At 39.8% G+C, this 18,241-nt stretch overlaps 1 protein-coding gene across 1 annotated transcript in view; it reads left to right on the top strand.

The window, feature by feature from the left end:
- Positions 1-275: 275 nt before the first annotated feature.
- Positions 276-18,241, top strand: part of sv2bb (synaptic vesicle glycoprotein 2Bb) — a 77,315-nt gene continuing 59,349 nt past the window's right edge. Inside the window, exon 1 of the mRNA XM_036564923.1 lies at positions 276-454. The gene's annotated coding sequence lies outside the window, so the exon portion shown is untranslated. The remainder of the gene's footprint in view (positions 455-18,241) is intronic.

Raw genomic sequence — 18,241 nt, 5'->3', positions numbered from 1 at the left:
AAATAGATGACAGACAGATAGACAGATCATTCTGTGTCTGTCTGTTGATATCTCTCTCTCTCGCTCTCTCTCTCTCTCTCTGTTTTTCTCTTTAACTGAAGTAAAACATCTGTCAACACACTCCGCCCACTGCCCCCCCACCAGCAAACACCCATCTGTCTTTCTCTCTCGCTCTCTCTCAGCCACTCCCTCGCTCTGGGTTTGGTGCGGGTAGAGGGGGATGAGTGCGGAGGAAGAGACAGACGCTACCACTGAGTGAGTGAGTGAGAGAGAGAGAGTGTGTGTGTGTGAGAGAGAGAGAGAGAGAGAGAGCGGGTGAGTCCTAATCTCTCTGTTCTGTATCTCTGACCGTTTGATCTGCTATGTTTGTGATCAGCCTCAGGATCTGCTCATTTACCTGGATTTAAATTTGTGAATACAGAATATTGAGGTTGCCAGATCAGCAGAATCTACGGTAAGAAAAGTTATTCTACCGTTTGTTTGTTTGTTTGTATGTTAGTGGTGGTGAATGTTCTGCTGTAAGAAGGACGGACGGATGGATGGAGGAAGGACGGATGGTGTGAGCGTGTAAATGTGCTCAGAAGTGTGCGCTGCTAATGCAAAGTTTATGAAATATTAAAAGGCAGCTCTCTGAAGTGCTGCAGCAGTGACTGAGGGAGGGAAACAGGAGAGCATGAACATCACCTTCATCTCCATTTCCTTCCTTTTTTGGGAATTAATCAGTGCAGATCGGCTTATAGTCAGTTTTACACTGTAAAAATAGAAAAACAGAAAAACAGAAACAGTGTGAAGTATTTGTGAGGTGTGAGATGATTTGAAGATTGTTTAATTCTTCTCAACTACAATTTTGCTTCAATTAAATTAAAGAATTTTTAGACGCAAATAAACTGCTTACTGCTGCATGAACTACATGCTGAGAAAATGTTTTTAAAGTGTGGAAACTGGTACATGACATCATTTTTACTGCAGAAATATGACAAAAAACTGATTTATGTCTTTTTGACACACTCTAATTCTCTGACTCTCTGTTTGTGGTGGCAGGATGCCAAGATGTTAACATACTAAGTCAAAATAATGACACATTCTCAAAATTTTGGCAAAACTTTGAGATTTTGAGTTATTAATATGACAATTTGACATACTATGTTGCAATAAGGAGTTATTAAATTTAAAAATATGCTGGGATAGTAAGTCGCTATTTCAAGGTATTAATCAAAATAAGGTCATTATTTTGAGACAGTAAGTAAAAAATATAAGATAAATAAATAAATTTTAAGATACATTTTTTATTAGATAATTATTAAAGAGTCTAAATCAAAATTCAAGCAAATAGTGATTATTTTGAGAGGTTAAGTGGGAATTCTGTGATGCTGCTGTCAGAAACAGAGAGGGAGAAAACAGTAAGCGTGGTATTTGTCCTCTGCTGGACAGAAGCAGCGTTCGTACTGACGTGGTCTGAAGAGAGACGTGTTTTTGGAAACTCAGCAAAAACTGATAAACAGGTTCATAAAGGTGAATATTGTTCAGTTCCTTTGTTGGTTGGTTGGTTTGATGTGCCATGGAGGAACGTTGTTTTGTTTCACTGTGTACTTATATGTAGCTGAGATCACGATAAAGCCTGTCTTGATCTTGATGCTGATAGGTGTTGGCAGCATAGTGTTGATTTATAAATGAAAACTTCATATTTTTCCATATTTTCAGAGTTTAGAGTAGATTAACAGGGAGATCAGAAGGTTTAAAATGAGCCATATTTGGGCTCCAGTAGACTCTGTACTTGGGTATGAGCTGTAGGGGGGTGGTCTCCTCCTGCAGTCGTGCATAATTCATGCATCATAAATGTCTTGCATGTGTGTGTGTGTGTGTGTGTGTGTGTGCATACGAGTTCTTCAGATCTGAGCATAAGGACGGCCTGCTTTCAGCTTCAAAGCCCAATAATGAGACAGCATTTGCACTTCAGCACTTTAATCACGTTTTTCGTCGTCAGACTTCAACCCTTTAATGCACGACTCTCTCTCCATGTGTTCTATTCACCTCAGCTCGTTAGCATAAGCGTTAGCGACACTCGCATCTAAAGCAGACCGATCCACAAACTGACACCAGACACTGAGAAAGGTGCTGCATTGAACTGCAACGACTCAAATGTGTACATCATTCATGGTGCAAAATACAGGAGGTCCTGAGGGGTCCGGGACCCCCTGATTAACCTCTTGGGCCCCCTGAATGTCTCAAGATCAAAATTCTAGGGGGTCCCTGAAAATACACTTATGTTCTGCTGTCTGTCTGTTAGTGAAAAATAGACGAATACAGATTCAGTGAAGCTCATTGTTTATCTGCTTCACCCACAGCGGACCCTTTTCATAAGAATCAGAAGAGTGTAAACATTGGATAAAACCAGTTCTGCCATTGCCTTATGGACAATTACTGACCTCAGAAATACAGGCGCTCGTATCACTTCAGCACCACAGAAAGGTGTGTCTCTTTATCTTTGTCATAGTTGTCTAGAATGAAATTGGACGGGTGTGTCGAGAACTGTTGGGGAACCAAACACACAACAATGAGTGTGTATACATGCACTCAATAATCTGATCATAATCGGATTTCTGCAGTTATCTGATTATTCAGATTGTGATGTAAACACCATACTCTGATCTAGAAATGCGATTAAGAAATCTGATAAAGATGCTGGATTTTAGCTCAGTAGTCAGATTTCTCAGTGCATGTAAACTCTTACTCTGATTTCTTTCGGATTTCTCAGTCAGTGCGAGATCAGATGGTGGATATCGTGAGACTCAGCAAAACACTTTTGGAGCGGCGCTGAAAGCAAACACAAAATAAAGGGTTAAATATTCTTCATCTTCTAGATGATGTTTGTTCATATTTTCAGGTAAAGCGGCGCGATGTTTAAAAAGAAACAGCGGCATGAAGTTTGAGTTTTACGTTACGTTTACGTCACGTCTTCTTCTGTGAGGTTTATTGGCTGGTTGCAAAGCAGAAATCTGATTACTGTCTGACTCATGTAGACCCGGAGTTTCCCCATTATCTGATTACTCAAGTGCATGTAAACCTTTTGATTGGATTACTGACAAAATCTGATTTTCTGCAGTTATCAGATTATTAAGTACATGTAAACGCACTAAATGTGGGAGTCCAAACTAAATAAAGATATAAAAGCTTTGTGGAAAAATTCACAGCTGTCAGAGCACAGTAGCGCCAGCTAACGTCTACAGAGTGATAAATCGATAGAGGTGAAAATAACTATAACCAAAATGCTAGATTAGCCATGTTAGCTGGAGACGTTGAAACAGCTTGTTAACAATAAACTAGTTGGGAAAAAGCTAAACATCCACACATTCCAGCAGGGGGCGCACCGGGTCGTCATGACCCATAATGCCACTGTAGATGTTTTACACAAACACCGGCTCCAGTAAATGAACATCTCGGCTCCAGTGAATGAACATCTCACTCTCTCAGATACCGACAGCTTTAGAGGGAGAAGATGAAAACTGTTCCTCTGAAAGTGGCTGAAGCAGCGGCTTTAAAGCACAAACTGCACGTTAACGTTAGTCAGAAGCACTGAAATGCAGACACAGAGGTTCTTTTACTCCATATGACAAAGTTTATTTCTTTATTAATCACACAGACTCATTTCTCCTCTGTTCATCGTCAGCAGACAAACCACTGAAACTGAGACGAGGCTGTTTCTGCTTCAAACTCGAACACTCGCGTGAGCTGTATGCGCTCTACTCATCATTGTCGTTATTGTCGTTGTTTTAGCAGAAGCAGCTTCACCTGCAAAGAGAACTTCCAGCAGAAACACAACGCAAAATCTTCTGTCTTTGGTGTTCTTAACTAACTCTGCCTCAGGGTGGCGCTGTAGCAGACTGGCTCACCCTTTAGGTCCATCACAGCCTACATTCTTAAAAAAGATTCTTTACTAAAGACTGGTTCTACACAGAACCATGAACACTCTAAGAACCATTTGCATACTTAAAGGGTTCTTTGCCTGGGGAAATGTCTCATCAAACTGATGGAGGATATGTTGTATATGGTTCTATGTAGAACCTGTTTGAAAAGGATTCCTAATAGCACCAAAAAAGGTTCTTTAACAGCATACAAACCCGACATCTTAACAATAGCAGAACCCATTTTGGTGCTATATAGAACCTTTTCCGAAAACATTCTATATAAAACCATATACAACACAATCTCCATCAATCTCAAGAACCATTTCACAATGCAGAGAACCCTTTAAGGATGCAAATGGTTCTTTGAGTGTTCATGGTTCTATATAGAAGCATTGTTTTACTAAAAACATTGAAGAACCATGTCTTTAACAAGTGCAGCTGTAACTCTGCCTGGATTCCTCTGAAAACCTTTACCAGCCGTTAAAGCATCAGCACCACTATAGTGAGTGAGTTAGCAGCTGGTCAGCACTGGAGTAGGGAGCCAAAATGGGACTCCCTCGAATACCAGGGGGCCATTCGCATACTGACGTCATTGACACATGAATAAAATACAACTTTCCACCATAACTGGACTCATATGAATAAAGCCAGTTCAGTTCAGCCCTCAATATGGAAATCTGATATACGGGCAAATATGCACATGTATCATAAAGGATCAGGCATATATTTTAAAATATATGTACATATGTGTTTGTAAGTATTAAGTATTGGGCACATGCATGACGTATGGATCACACATATGTGTCAGATATATGGTTGAATACATTCCAGCACAGTTATAATTGTGACTGTGCTATTAGGGAAAAACATGGTTTAATTGCACAGTTTACATTGTTTTCTAATGAGTTTAGTTATGTAGCTTGTGTGTGTGTATATATATATATATATATATATATATATACATACACACATACATATCGATGTTATCGGAAGAAAACCTCGTATCTCCAAAATGACAACTTTACAGGACAAGGGAAAAACATACTTTAATTTTAATGTAAGTCAATGGAACCAGACATTTTTCCAAGTCATTTTGGGCCGTTTCTCTTTGTCCAATCATCATAAAATTTACATACTATGTAAAAGACAACAGGTATTTTCAAATTATGTAAAAAACTGAAAACTGACAAAAATTGAGATACGAGTTTTTTTTTCCGACAGCAGCTATATATATATATATATATGTGTGTGTGTGTGTGTGTGTGTGTATATATATATATATGTGTGTGTATATATATATATATACACACACACACACACACACATATTTCACACTGGCGCTATGAGGCTAATATAGCTAAGTAATGGAAGTGTAAACCCCACCGACTGGCGTGGTGCATGCATCACACACCTCAGATTGTGTGATGTTGTTATCTTCAATAGTCTTGATTCTGTGGTTTCTGACACTGTATGACTCACTGTCATCTATAAACGAAAGTACATTAGCACAGCAATAGCTAAACACAGTAACAGCCACCATGGAGCCTGAATTCTGTCTGTATAGTTCTGAAGTGATCTGGTTCGTCACTGGACGACTTGGAATCCTTGATACATGTGAAATATGTTGTGGTTGTACTTGTTTGGGAAGAAATGAGAAATATTTGGGTTATTCTCCATTTGGAGTGGGAATTCAGGTGAGCACATTTTTTTTAAAAAGTCAATTTGTTTCATCCCTATACTAAATAATCTCTAGATAATCAATGACAAATGATGTCTATTAACATCTCCTATTGTCATATATATGCCAAAAAGGAAAGCTTAGTTCCAAACATATTTACAGTCACTGGTGTTGTATGAATATGGTGTAACACCAGTGACGGTGACTCCAGTGACTTTCTGGTTAAAACTGAGGGTTTTGTAAATTGGCTGACTCATTGGTGGATCAGGTGACCTTGTGCAACTATTTAAAATCAGTAATAAAAATGAGTGACCAAAGTCTCTGTGACAAATGATTTTTTAAAATAAAATACATGTTTTTTAAATGTAGTATAATGTTAATGATATAAAAAGTAAACATGAATCTGTTTTATACAAATTCCTCAGTTAAACCTCTTAAAAATATTGTTTTATATTAAAAATGTTTCTCAAATGTTGAAAATTTGTTTTGTGATGAGCTGTTTTACAGATATGACTATGAAATAGGATAAAAAAATAAAAATCAGAAAATCATAAGGGAAACGTGTTATTTAATCTCAGGTCAACTGTGTAAATGTACATGCTGACTTTTGGAGCTGTGCCGAATATTTTAAGCATCTTTTTAAGCCCTGCAGCCTTTGTGACATGCTTTCCCACTCAAAATGGAGAATGAGCCATTTAGGTTTACAGAATTGCGAAAACAGAATTGTGCTTTTGAGAACAGATGCACAGCTTAGAAAGGGAAAGAGCTGACCACTCGTTCTAAAGGCCTGCACTTCTGTTTGTATAAACAGTTTCAGAAATTAATGCAAGCAAATGCCACAAAATCAAATATTTATCGGGACCCAGGCTGTTGTGTCTAAAGAAAGCACAATGCAGCTGTAATGCCGATCGAAAGGTCAAGCGATCTAAGGAGAATTAACCACAAAGCAAAGTGGGACTGAAAAGAACACGTTCCCTTTTATCTGCCTAATGGCCTCTCTCTCTCCCTCCCTCTCTCCCTCTCTCTCTCTCTTTATCTCCCTCCCTCTCTCCCTCTCTCTCTCTCTCTCTCTTTATTCCCTCCCTCTCTCCCTCTCTCTCTCTCTCCCTCCCTCTCTCTCTCTCTCTTTATCTCCCTCCCTCTCTCCCTCTCTCTCTCTCTGCTTACTTAGATCTATTGTCAGACGATAATTGTGCAACTAAACCAGACATTACCATCAATTTTACAATATTTATCAGACGTGATGCAACTTATATAGACCATTAAAGCCTGAAAGCCCATCATAATATACAATAAGTGATACAATAATTTTGAATTACCTTCCATGGGTACCTTCACCTAGATCAATCACAGTCTGAGTATCTAAACCTGGATCAATCACAGTCTGAATATCTAAACCTGGATTAAACAAAGTCTGTGTATCAAACCTGGATTAATCACGAGACTAAACGGATCATAATCGAGTATCTAAACCTGGATAATCATCTGATATCTAAACTGGATAATCACAGTCTGAGTATCTAAACCTGAATTAATCACAGTCTGAGTATCTAAACCTGATTAACACAGTCGTGACTAAACTGGATTAATCACAGTCTGAGTATCTAAACCTGAATTAATCACAGTCTGAGTATCTAAACCTGAATTAATCACAGTCTGTGTATCTAAACCTGGATTAATCACAGTCTGAATATCTAAACCTGGATTAATCACAGTCTGAATATCTAAACCTGGATTAATCAAAGTCTGTGTATCTAAACCTGGATTAATCACAGCCTGAGAATCTAAACCTGATTAATCACAGTCTGTGTATCTAAACCTAGATCAATCCACATCAAACGGAAATCTACAAACTGATATCACAGTCTGAGTATCTAAACCTGGATCAATCACAGTCTGAATATCTAAACCTGGATTAATCACAGTCTGAATATCCAAACTGGATTAATCACAGTCTGAGTATGTAAAACTCTTTCAGTCATAAGATTCATCGGCTTGGGGTCAGAAACACAAACCACACTACAAAATGTTCTTCCACACGTTAGGAGTGCAGTTACACATTTCCACCAGAGAGGTCTCCAAATTCCCAAATCTTACTCAGTGCAGTTTTAAGGAAAAAAACATACTTTTTTGTTAAGAAAAACAATCTTATTGTATTATTTGTATCCGTCCTTGTACATAATTTGTGTGTGCATGGTGGAAGTGCTGCCTGTGACAACTGCTCAACTCCACAACCAATTTATTCACCAGTTTTGTTCATAAAGATTTAATTTCGAACTGTTTTCAAACTGTTTCTCCTGACTAATTTCTGGGTGTTCATGTAGCGTTTTAAATAGACATTTTTAACAGCATGCACCATTCATTTTAATGAGTCAGTACTGTCATTTCAGAGCAGAGGCATGGATCTCAACATGCATTTTAAATGATGTTTGGCTGTTTGGTTGTGATTCGCTAGTTTTAAAAAAAAAAGAACTAACAAAGGACTATTAAGTTTTCTTTTGTACTTTCCAGTTTCAGGTTTTACAGAGTAGCATAGAAGTAAAGTAGTAAGTAATCTGTAATCTCAATAATCAATCATTGTGTAACTACCACAACACTGACCATGCTACTACCATATTAGTGTCTCTGCTGAGAATGGACCATTACTTAAATAATAATTTGAATAATAGCGGTCCTGTGGTCAAAAACTGACCAATGATGAATGAAAATAGCAGATAAACTGTGCAGTAAATGATGGACTACAATCTGTAACTGTACATCTACATAGCGGAAGCACAAGGTAGGTGTTTCTAATTAATCGGCCAGTTAGTGGAAGCACAAGGTAGGTGTTTCCAATGAAGTGGCCAGTGAGTGAAAGCACAAGGTAGGTGTTTCTAATAAAGTGGCCAGTGAGTGAAAGCACAAGGTAGGTGTTTCTAATAAAGTGGCCAGTGAGTGGAGGTACAAGGTAGGTGTTTCCAATAAAGTTGCCAGTTGGTGGAAGTACAAGGTAGGTGTTTCTAGAAAAAGTAGCCAGTTAATGGAAGCACAAGGGAGGTGTTTCTAATAAAGTGGCCAGTTAGTGGAGGTACAAGTTAGGTGTTCCTATTAAATTGGCCAGTTGGTGGAAGTACAAGGTAGGTGTTTTTAATAAAGTGGCCAGTGAGTGGAAGCACAAGTTAGGTGTTTCTAATAAAGTGGCCAGTGAGTGGAGGTACAAGGTAGGTGTTTCTAATAAAGTGGCCAGTTAATGGAAGTACAAGGTAGGTGTTTCTAATAAAGTGGCCAGTGAGTGGAAGCACAAGTTAGGTGTTTCTAATAAAGTGGCCAGTGAGTGTGGCTGTCTTGTTGTTTCGGTGTACCATGTGACGGAAGCTGGTTTATGACATTAAAAGCTGTCAGGAGTGTGAATGTTATGTAAGCCTGTGAAATGCGACAGTAGGTGGTATCAGAGTTGACAGTAAAGCTGTGCTAATGGTGCGATGCTGCATTTGCGTTGCATTGTGTTAAAGCTAGAAAGCTTTTTCTGGAGTCCCAGGAGAGAGAAAACACATTGCAGCTCAGCACGACCACAAAAATAAAACTTTCATATGCTGCACTTTAAAGGAGCACTCCCTCCCTCCCTCTCTCCCTCTCTCTCTCTCTCTCTCCCTCTCTCCACCCCTCCTCTCTGTCAGTCTGTGGTGTTTTCTCGTCGTGTCTCTGCTCTGTATTTGACAGGTGTCAGGATGTGCATGGCCGTGTTGAATTGCTAACAGCTCTCCATGTGCTCTTTAATGAGCATCGTTTCCATGCAGCTCTGCGTTTTCCTCCGATAGCAGTGAGCAGAAATATCGCTGCGGAGGAGTAGCGAGGCGAGCTGTTTGCTTTAAAGGTCTGGCAGAATAAAGTGGCAGGTTTTAGGAGCAGTAAATAAAGTCTGCGGATCTCACGATATTCTCCAGAGTAGAGGAACGTTCTCCTGAGCAGAATATTCTCCACAACAGCAATGCTGAGCTCTGTCCTGGAGTACTGCTTTAGCATTTTCCTTGTTCCTTTGCACCACGCCTGACCTGATTAACTAATATTTATATATGTATAATTAACATGTCCTTCATGGCCTGAAATATGGATGTGAGGTTCCGCTGTAATACTCAAATTCGGTCTTGTGCCATTTTTTTCTGTTGTCTGAGTGATTTGACTTGTCTTTGTCTTAGAAACATTTGTACTTGGACTTCTCTTGGCATTCGTACATTGACTTGTCTGGGTTTTGATAGTAGTATTGGTGCTCGGACTCATTTTAGACTTCATAGTATTGGAATTGAAAAAGACTTGATAATATTGGTGCTTAGACTCGTCTTAGACTTGATACTTCGTACTTGGACTTGGTCTTGTTAGTTGTATTAGTATTTGTACACTGATTTTCTTGGTCTTTGTAGTATTGGCTGTTAGACTCATCTTAGACTTGATAGTATTGGCGCTCTGACTCGTCTTAGACTTGATGGAATTGGTGCTCTGACTCATCTTAGACTCAATAATATTGGCATTTTCACTCATCTTAGACTTGATAGTATTGGTGCTTAGATTTGTCTTAGACTCAAAAATATTGGCACTTGCACTAGTCTTAGACACAATAGTGTTGGCACTCGGACTCGTCTTAGACCTGATGGGATTGATGATCGGACTCATCTTAGACTTGATGGAATTTGTGCTCTGACTCGTCTTAGACTTGATGGAATTGGTGCTCTGACTCATCTTAGACTCGATAATATTGGCACTTTCACTCATCTTAGACTTGATAGTATTGGCGCTCAGACTCATCTTAGACCTGATAGTATGGACACTTAGATTTGTCTCAGACTTGATAGTATTGTTGCTCAGACTCGTCTTAGACCTGATAGCATTTGCACTCAGACTCGTCTTAGACTTTAGAGTATTGGCACTCAGACTCATCTTAGACTTGATAGTATTGGCACTCAGACTCGTATTAGACTTGATAGTATTGGTGCTCTGACTCATCTTAGACTTGATGGAATTGGTGCTTAGATTTGTCTTAGACTTGATAATATTGGCACTTGCACTAGTCTTAGACCTGATAGTATTGGCGCTCAGACTGTATGTAGACTTGATAGTATTGGGCGCTCAGACTCATCTTAGACCTGATAGTATTGGGACTCAGACTCATCCTAGACTTGATGGCACTGGTGCTCAGACTCGTCTTAGACTTGATAGTATTGGCGCTCAGACTCATCTTAGACCTGATATTATTGACGCTCAGACTTGTCTTAGACTTGATAGTATTTGTGTTCAGACTTATTTTAGACTTAATACTACTGGTGTTTGGACTTGATAGTTTTTGTACTTGGACTTGTCTTGATCGTGTTAATATTTGTACACTGATTAACTTGGTCTTGACAGTATTGGCACTCAGACTCGTCTCAGTCTCGATAGTATTTGCCCTCAGACTCGTTCTCACAATTGATAGTATTGGCGTTCAGATTCATCTTAGACTTGATAGTATTGGTGCGCTGACTCATCTTAGACCTGATAGTATTGGCACTCAAACTCATCTTAGACTTTACAGTATTGGCCCTCAGACTTGTCTTAGACCTGATAGTATTGGTCCTAGGACTCATCTTAGACTTGATAGTATTTGTACTTTACATACATACTGTCACTGTTTACATCAATTTTAGCTATAAGGCCCCGAATGATGTTGTTTTCAATGTCAACATATAAACACAGCATAAGAATGTTGGATAACTGAACAGCCCAGGTGTTGGCGCACTCTGTGCCCAGAGCTGGAACAGTCTTAGCTTTGTTTTCAGTGTGATTACATGGCTTGACAAACCAATTAACTGGCCATTGGGCAACTCATTGACTGCCCTAATGAAAGCAGGTCTATAGCAGTGCATTCAGGAATGGCCTCTGGTTCTGGATCATCGCTATCAGTACCATTAACGGAATTGACGCTTATTTCACTGCAGCTTTTCATAATAGATCCGTTTTTCACTTTTATATCCTTCATTGTATCAGTAGAGTTTCCTGATCCAAGATTATGTTAATCTAAGATGGTTCACAGATTTATTGGACAATTATATGGTCAGAAACAAAACAAACCTGTGTAAAGCTGCAAAATGGTTACAGACACTGTCATGGGATTGGTACCCTCAAAGGTCCCATACTTCATTGCAATTATATTTAATTAAACAATAATAAAAACAGAGAATTGTTTTGGGAATTTACACCACGATACTACACTGTGTTCTTTTGAGTGTCTTCCAGGTGGAACATTCACTGAATCAGTTAAATATGTTGTGGTCTTTATTTACACTCTCAGAAATAAAGGTAGCTAAACTGTCTCTGGGGCAGTTCCCTCTTGTCACTGGGGTGGAACCCTCAAGAGTCCATCTCAGTACCTTTAGTCAGGGAACATAACTGAACCATAATACATTGAAATGATATGTTCTAAGCTGTACTGACTCCACACACCCCGTCTCGTCTCCAGGCTTTTATTTTACTGTTCTGTTTAAAACATTCGGTTATGAAAAGGTACAAATACAAACTTTTCACCTGGAAAAACTTATTTAAGGTTCACAATCAGACCTTAAAACCACTGTTGGAGCTTTGAGGGAACATTTACACTGTTTGTTCATTGTATGAATGAAAAATGTACCTGAACAGAACCTTTCATTTCTAACAGAGTAGGATTACAGAAGAGATCAGACAGTCTGCTAAGTGGAGGAGCTGATCATTTGTTTTGGGAATAGGAAGCACAAGAAAGCACCACAAAACCAGGTGTTAATCAGGACGTCGGCAGTTCTTTCTAAAGAGTGTGCGGAACGTGATGTAAGCGATCACATCGCTGCAGTCGGAAGGTAATGAAAGTGTCTGTGAAAGCTCTTCATTTCACTCTCCTGCACATGAAACCTGTAGCGTCTCTGACGCTTCAGCTCACCGCTGGAGAGAAAATGAACGCAGCTTCACCTTTATCACCTCCCAAAAATCAATAGCACTCAATGTGTTTTTAATGGTGGACCCTCAGAATGACCCCAACGGCCATTACATCCAACCTGTAGTGCTGCAGAGAGGACGGAGTAGATTGGACTTAAATTGCTGCTGACAATGAATATCATAACAGAAGCTTTCAAATAACGAATAAACTCTGACCAGTCACTTCATTAACACCACCTTCTTGTGCTCATTGCCCACTCACTGCCCACTTTATCAGCTCCACTGACCATATAGTTTCAATTACAGACTGTAGTCCATCTGTTTCTCTGCATACTTTGTTAGCCCCCTTTTACCCTGTTCTTCAGTGGTCAGGACCCCCATGGACCCTCACAGAGCAGGTACTATTTGGGTGGTGGATCATTCTCAGCACTGCAGTAACACTGACGTGGTGGTGGTGGTGTTAGTGTGTGTTGTGCTGGTCTGAGTGGATCAAGTCGGAATAACAATCTTCCTACGACAATATTCATATTTTAACAATCATATTCCAGCATTCCTATTTGTGGTATTTGATTGCATCATTAAGAAGACCACGTCGCCATGTTGGTAGGTGAGCTGTAACTGTGACTTTGCTCTGATGGAGTTCGTCTCATCACCGTTACTGCTGATACAGCCCTGCAGGTGGGTGAACACCCACAAAATAGACCAGAATGGCCCTGAAAAAGATGACAAGATGTCGGTGTTTTAAATGCGTCTCCAGAAAACACAACGAGGAGAAGATGAGCTAGATTGCCTGACTGGATCCGTATAATCTCCAATTCATGAGATGTGGCTGCCAAAGCTGCCAGAGCTCTTAATTAATAAACCTATACACAGATATAGAGCTGAAATTAGCCTCTCATTCACCAGCTTCTCATTGTTCCACCTTAAATGGAGTTGCAATTACACTGAGGCGCCTTAAACATAGAACAAATTATGAAAGTTGGTGAATATGAAGCAATATCAGCTTAAATCAATTAAATATATACATTTTACTTGAATACATGCATTAATTTACCCAAATGAATGTATTTATTTAACTCAATAAATGTGTTAATTTACCTCAATTAAATACATAAATTTACTTGAAGAAATGTATTAATAAACCTCAATAAATGTATAAATTTTCCTCAATAAACTCATTAATTTACCTCAATAAACTCATTAATTGACCTCAGTAAATGCTACTTAATCAACAAACCCCTCAAACTTCCTTTTGGAGGTGCTTAATGAACTGCTAACGAGTAGCACAGCAAAGCAGCTGTTGAACGCGTCTCACTGGCTGATCTAACGCCGCGTCCCAAACCACACACTACAGCAACAAATCTAATAAAATCAAGTCAGTACACTCAAATATATCAGTTAATATGCTTTAAAATGAGGTTTAAAAAGTGATAAAATAAAAACAAAACAAAGTGTGTTTTACTGCCTTTGCTGGATCAGTTATGGCTTTATCTCGTTACAAACAGCCACAGCACTGCTGAGGGAACTTGATTGGTACCAAAATGGTGGCAGTGTGATTGTGATGTCATTGGAATGTTATCAATTCTAACATTCCTATCCCAACATCCCAACTTCAACATTCCTATTACATTCCAACATTCCTGTTCCACATTTTCAAAGGCAATCTTCCTATTCCAACAAGCATTTCAGTTCCCTGTATTTATATTCCTACTATATTCCTGTGTTTCTATTCTGGCATTCCAAACCATACGCTGCTCGAGTGGCCTTCATCCTGGAGTGGCAGAGCGGGGAAGAAGTGGAATGTTGTTCCTGTTAGCCTGCGTCTCGGTGCTCCAGCAGCAGGGATCTGTGCACCGCTGTGTTCTGCAGTGTGGGTTATTGTATGTGTGTGAAACTCAGACACGTAGTCAATCAATAACAGTAAACTCAGAGCAGCAAATGGAGCCGTAGCAGCTCATGCAGGCACGAGTCTCCCGGCTGTTTAATGGAGCTCTCAGTTTTATTTATTCCCCCATTAATGTGAGCGTGTATGTGTGTGTGTGTGTGTGTGTCTTTAGTGACCATCCATCACTGAAGCCAGCCGCCGGTCCAGGGTCCTCCTGAATCATCCTGGATTTTGGTCGGCAACCCAGAAAATAATTAATTATGTTCTTTAAATTATAATGAAGTTTAAACTGGGAGAGACGGAGAGAGAGAGAGAGAGAGAGAGAGAGAGAGAGAGAGAAAAAGAGAGAGAGCGAGAGCGAGAGAGAGAGAGAGAGAGAGGGGAAGGAAAGAAGGACAGAGGAAAAGTACAGAGGGAGGATTAAAAAAGAGGCAGTGAGAGAGAGAGAGAGAGAGAGAGAGAGAGAGAGAGAGAGAGAGAGAAGGGGAAAGCAAAAGTAAAGAGGGAGAGTGAGAGAAGGAAGAGGAAGAGAGAGAGGTAAGTAAGAAAGACAGAGAGAGACAGAGGAAGATGTAGAGGGTAGAGGAAAAGAGGAAAGAGGAAAGGAGAGAGGAGAATGGTAGAGAGACAGAAAGATGGGGCAGAGAGAGAGAGAAGAGGAAAGAAATAGAGAGAAAAAGGACAGATGGGGAGAGACAGAGAAAGAGGTGTAGGTTAGAGAGAGGCAAAAGAGTGAGAGAGAGAAAGAGGAGACAGAGAGAGAGAGAGAGAGAGAGAGAGAGAGAGAGAGAGAGAGAGAGAGAGAGAGAGAGAGAGAGAGAGTTACCTCAGAGGCAAAGAAGTAGTTACATAACTCACAGCTGGCTGTGATGGAGGGAGGAGAGAACAAATGTTTTTCATTCTGTCCCGTCCACTTCTCTCTATAAAGATGAAAGAGACTGAAAAAGATTCATCTTCATAGAGTTAAAAGCTTTAGATGTGATATTAAGTCAGATGTGATAAACGAAAGTTCTTTATCTCTTTAGTCTCTAATCCCGAGTTAATGATGAGTTATCATCTGTACTGATCGTCCTTTAAAGGTGAGAGGACACGAACGCTGCTGTACTGAGCTACAGCACTCAAAACTACACATCCCAGAAATCTTTGCAGCATAACTGTTGTCATAAGCATTATTTAAAACTGAATTTTATTGCATTTCTTAAATGAAAGAGATTCCAAAACATTCCGTTCACTCCGCAGCTTGTAAGGAGGCTAAGCTGAAACAGCTCATTTTGAATTCACTGATTTTGTGATGTCACAAAAACACATTCAGCTGCAGTAGTTTAGCCCCGCCCATTCACGTTGAGGTTATAAGGAGTGTTTCAGCTCTGACTGCTTTTTGAATGAAGGCACGACACAGGGCATCCAATCAGAGCAGAACTCATTTACATATTTCTTAAAGGCACAGTAACACAAACAGTGTGAGGAATCCCTTCGGCTCTGAAGCCTTCTTGGACTTCATCTCCCAGAACCCCCTGTGGGATCACGCGCTCCAGTCAGCGCTCTCAGTCTCCAGAGTACTGGTCGGTTTCACCTGCTGTGTCTAGTTAGTTTAGTACAGGGTTTCTAGCTGTAGTTCTTTGCGAGGTATTGCTGCTTTTCACAAGAGCCACTGGGCGTCCATTTCAGTGTCTGTATTTCTGGTTCTGACTGGTTTTCTGTTTTTTTGACTTGCCTGTTTACCTGACCCCGTTTTGGGCTGGTTGCCTGGTTTGCCTGGTTATGTTTGTGCTTTGTATCTCTGGTCTTTTTTTGGATTTGACCATGTTTCCTGACGACAATTGTGGATTGTGATTTCAACAGTAGAGCCTCTCATTCATTCTGTCGAGTTACAAACAGGCTGTTTAATTCTGAGAGATGAACTTACATGAATCATAAGTTTTTGAAACATACATCTACAAAATGCAGGATATGGGCCCTTTAATAATTTCCTCTTATCTTTTCTTTCTCCGTCGTGTTTGTCTGATGGTCAGCGAGTGTCCGGCGCTCGAGCTCTGTGTGAGAATTTCATAAAACGAGCCCCGTTGAAGCGGCACAGAAACCTGCCTCACTCGGCCAGACACTCATTTCCTCCTCAGAGTCACGCCTTTCGCTCTGTTTATCACAGAGAGAGAGAGGGAGAGAGAGAAAGAGAGAGAGAGAAGAGAGAAAGAGAAAGAGAGAGAGGGGGGGAAGAGAGAGAAAATACAGAGAGAGAGAGAGAGAGAGAGGGAGAAAGAAAGAGAGAGAGAGAGAAGAGAGAAAGAGAAAGAAAATACAGAGAGAGAGAGAGAGAGAGAGAGAAAGGGGGAAAGTGGGAAGAGTGACTGAAAAAAGAAAAGGAGTGATTGAAAAGAGAAAAGAGAGGGGCGACAGAGTGAGAAGAGACGAGGGAAGAAAGAAGAGAGAGAAAAAAGAGGAACAAAAGGGGGAGAAAAAAGATAGATAGATAGATAGAGAGAGAGAGAGATAGATAGAGAGAGAGAGAGGCAGGGGAGTGGGAGAAAGAGAGGAGAAAGAGAGAGAGGGGAAAAGGAGAGAGAGAGAGAGAGTTAACAGAGAGAGAGAGAAAGAAAGAAAGAGAGAGAGAGAGAGAGAGAGAGAGAGAGAGAGAGAGATAGAGGGTAATCTGAAGCTCTCTTAGTCAGTGGACAGAATGAAATTTCCGCAGTATTAAAGCAGGATTAAATTGCAGCTCATCTGCTCTGACCAAACTGATTTACCTTCCCCCTCCATTACTGTCTCTCTCTCTCTCTCTCTCTCTCTCTCTCTCTCTCTGAGTGTGTGTTTGCGCTGTGAGAGATTATGTTCTATGTTTCAGTTTCTGAATGTGTGTTTTGTTGGTTTTAGTGAGGACTTTCAGGCAGGAGAGCAGCAGCAGTGAAGTACAGAAAACCAGGCTGTTTTCAGATTATTTACTTTTTCAAAACATCCGTATAGATCAATGCTTCACCCACAGATGAGTCTGTTCTACAGTTTCTCATTAGACTGAATGAATAACCGACTCTAAATGTAGGTATTGTGATATAAACTGAGTCTGTTCTACAGTTTCTCATTAGGCTGAATGAATAACCGACTCTAAATGTAGGTATTGTGATATAAACTGAGTCTGTTCTACAGTTTCTCATTAGGCTGAATGAATAACCGACTCTAAATGTAGGTATTGTGATATAAACTGAGTCTGTTCTACAGTTTCTCATTAGGCTGAATGAATAACTGACTCTAAATGTAGGTATTGTGATATAAACTGAGTCTGTTCTACAGTTTCTCATTAGGTGAATGAATAACTGACTCTAAATGTAGGTATTGTGATATAAACTGAGTCTGTTCTACAGTTTCTCATTAGGCTGAATGAATAACTGAATCTAAATGTAGGTATTGTGATATAAACTGAGTCTGTTCTACAGTTTCTCATTAGGCTGAATGAATAACCGACTCTAAATGTAGGTATTGTGATATAAACTGAGTCTGTTCTACAGTTTCTCATTAGGCTGAATGAATAACTGACTCTAAATGTAGGTATTGTGATATAAACTGAGTCTGTTCTACAGTTTCTCATTAGGCTGAATGAATAACTGAATCTAAATGTAGGTATTGTGATATAAACTGAGTCTGGTTTTATATTTCAAAATTGTATAGTTCATACATCTATATCCCTTGTATTAACCCCTTTAAATTTCAGGGCCCAAAGTGTTATTACACACTTCTATAATCTAAGAATATCTCAGCCAGTTTGCATTGAAGTCCCCTGTAGTTACTGAATAATAAGCCTTAGTGTGTAACAGGACTGGGATTTTAAACAAGCTGTTTAGTGAATATGTAAATGAGCTCTGTTCTGAATGG

The sequence above is a fragment of the Colossoma macropomum genome, unplaced genomic scaffold (assembly GCF_904425465.1).
Source record: "Colossoma macropomum unplaced genomic scaffold, Colossoma_macropomum, whole genome shotgun sequence".
Classification (NCBI taxonomy): domain Eukaryota; kingdom Metazoa; phylum Chordata; class Actinopteri; order Characiformes; family Serrasalmidae; genus Colossoma; species Colossoma macropomum.
This window is presented reverse-complemented; position numbering and strand designations above follow the sequence as displayed.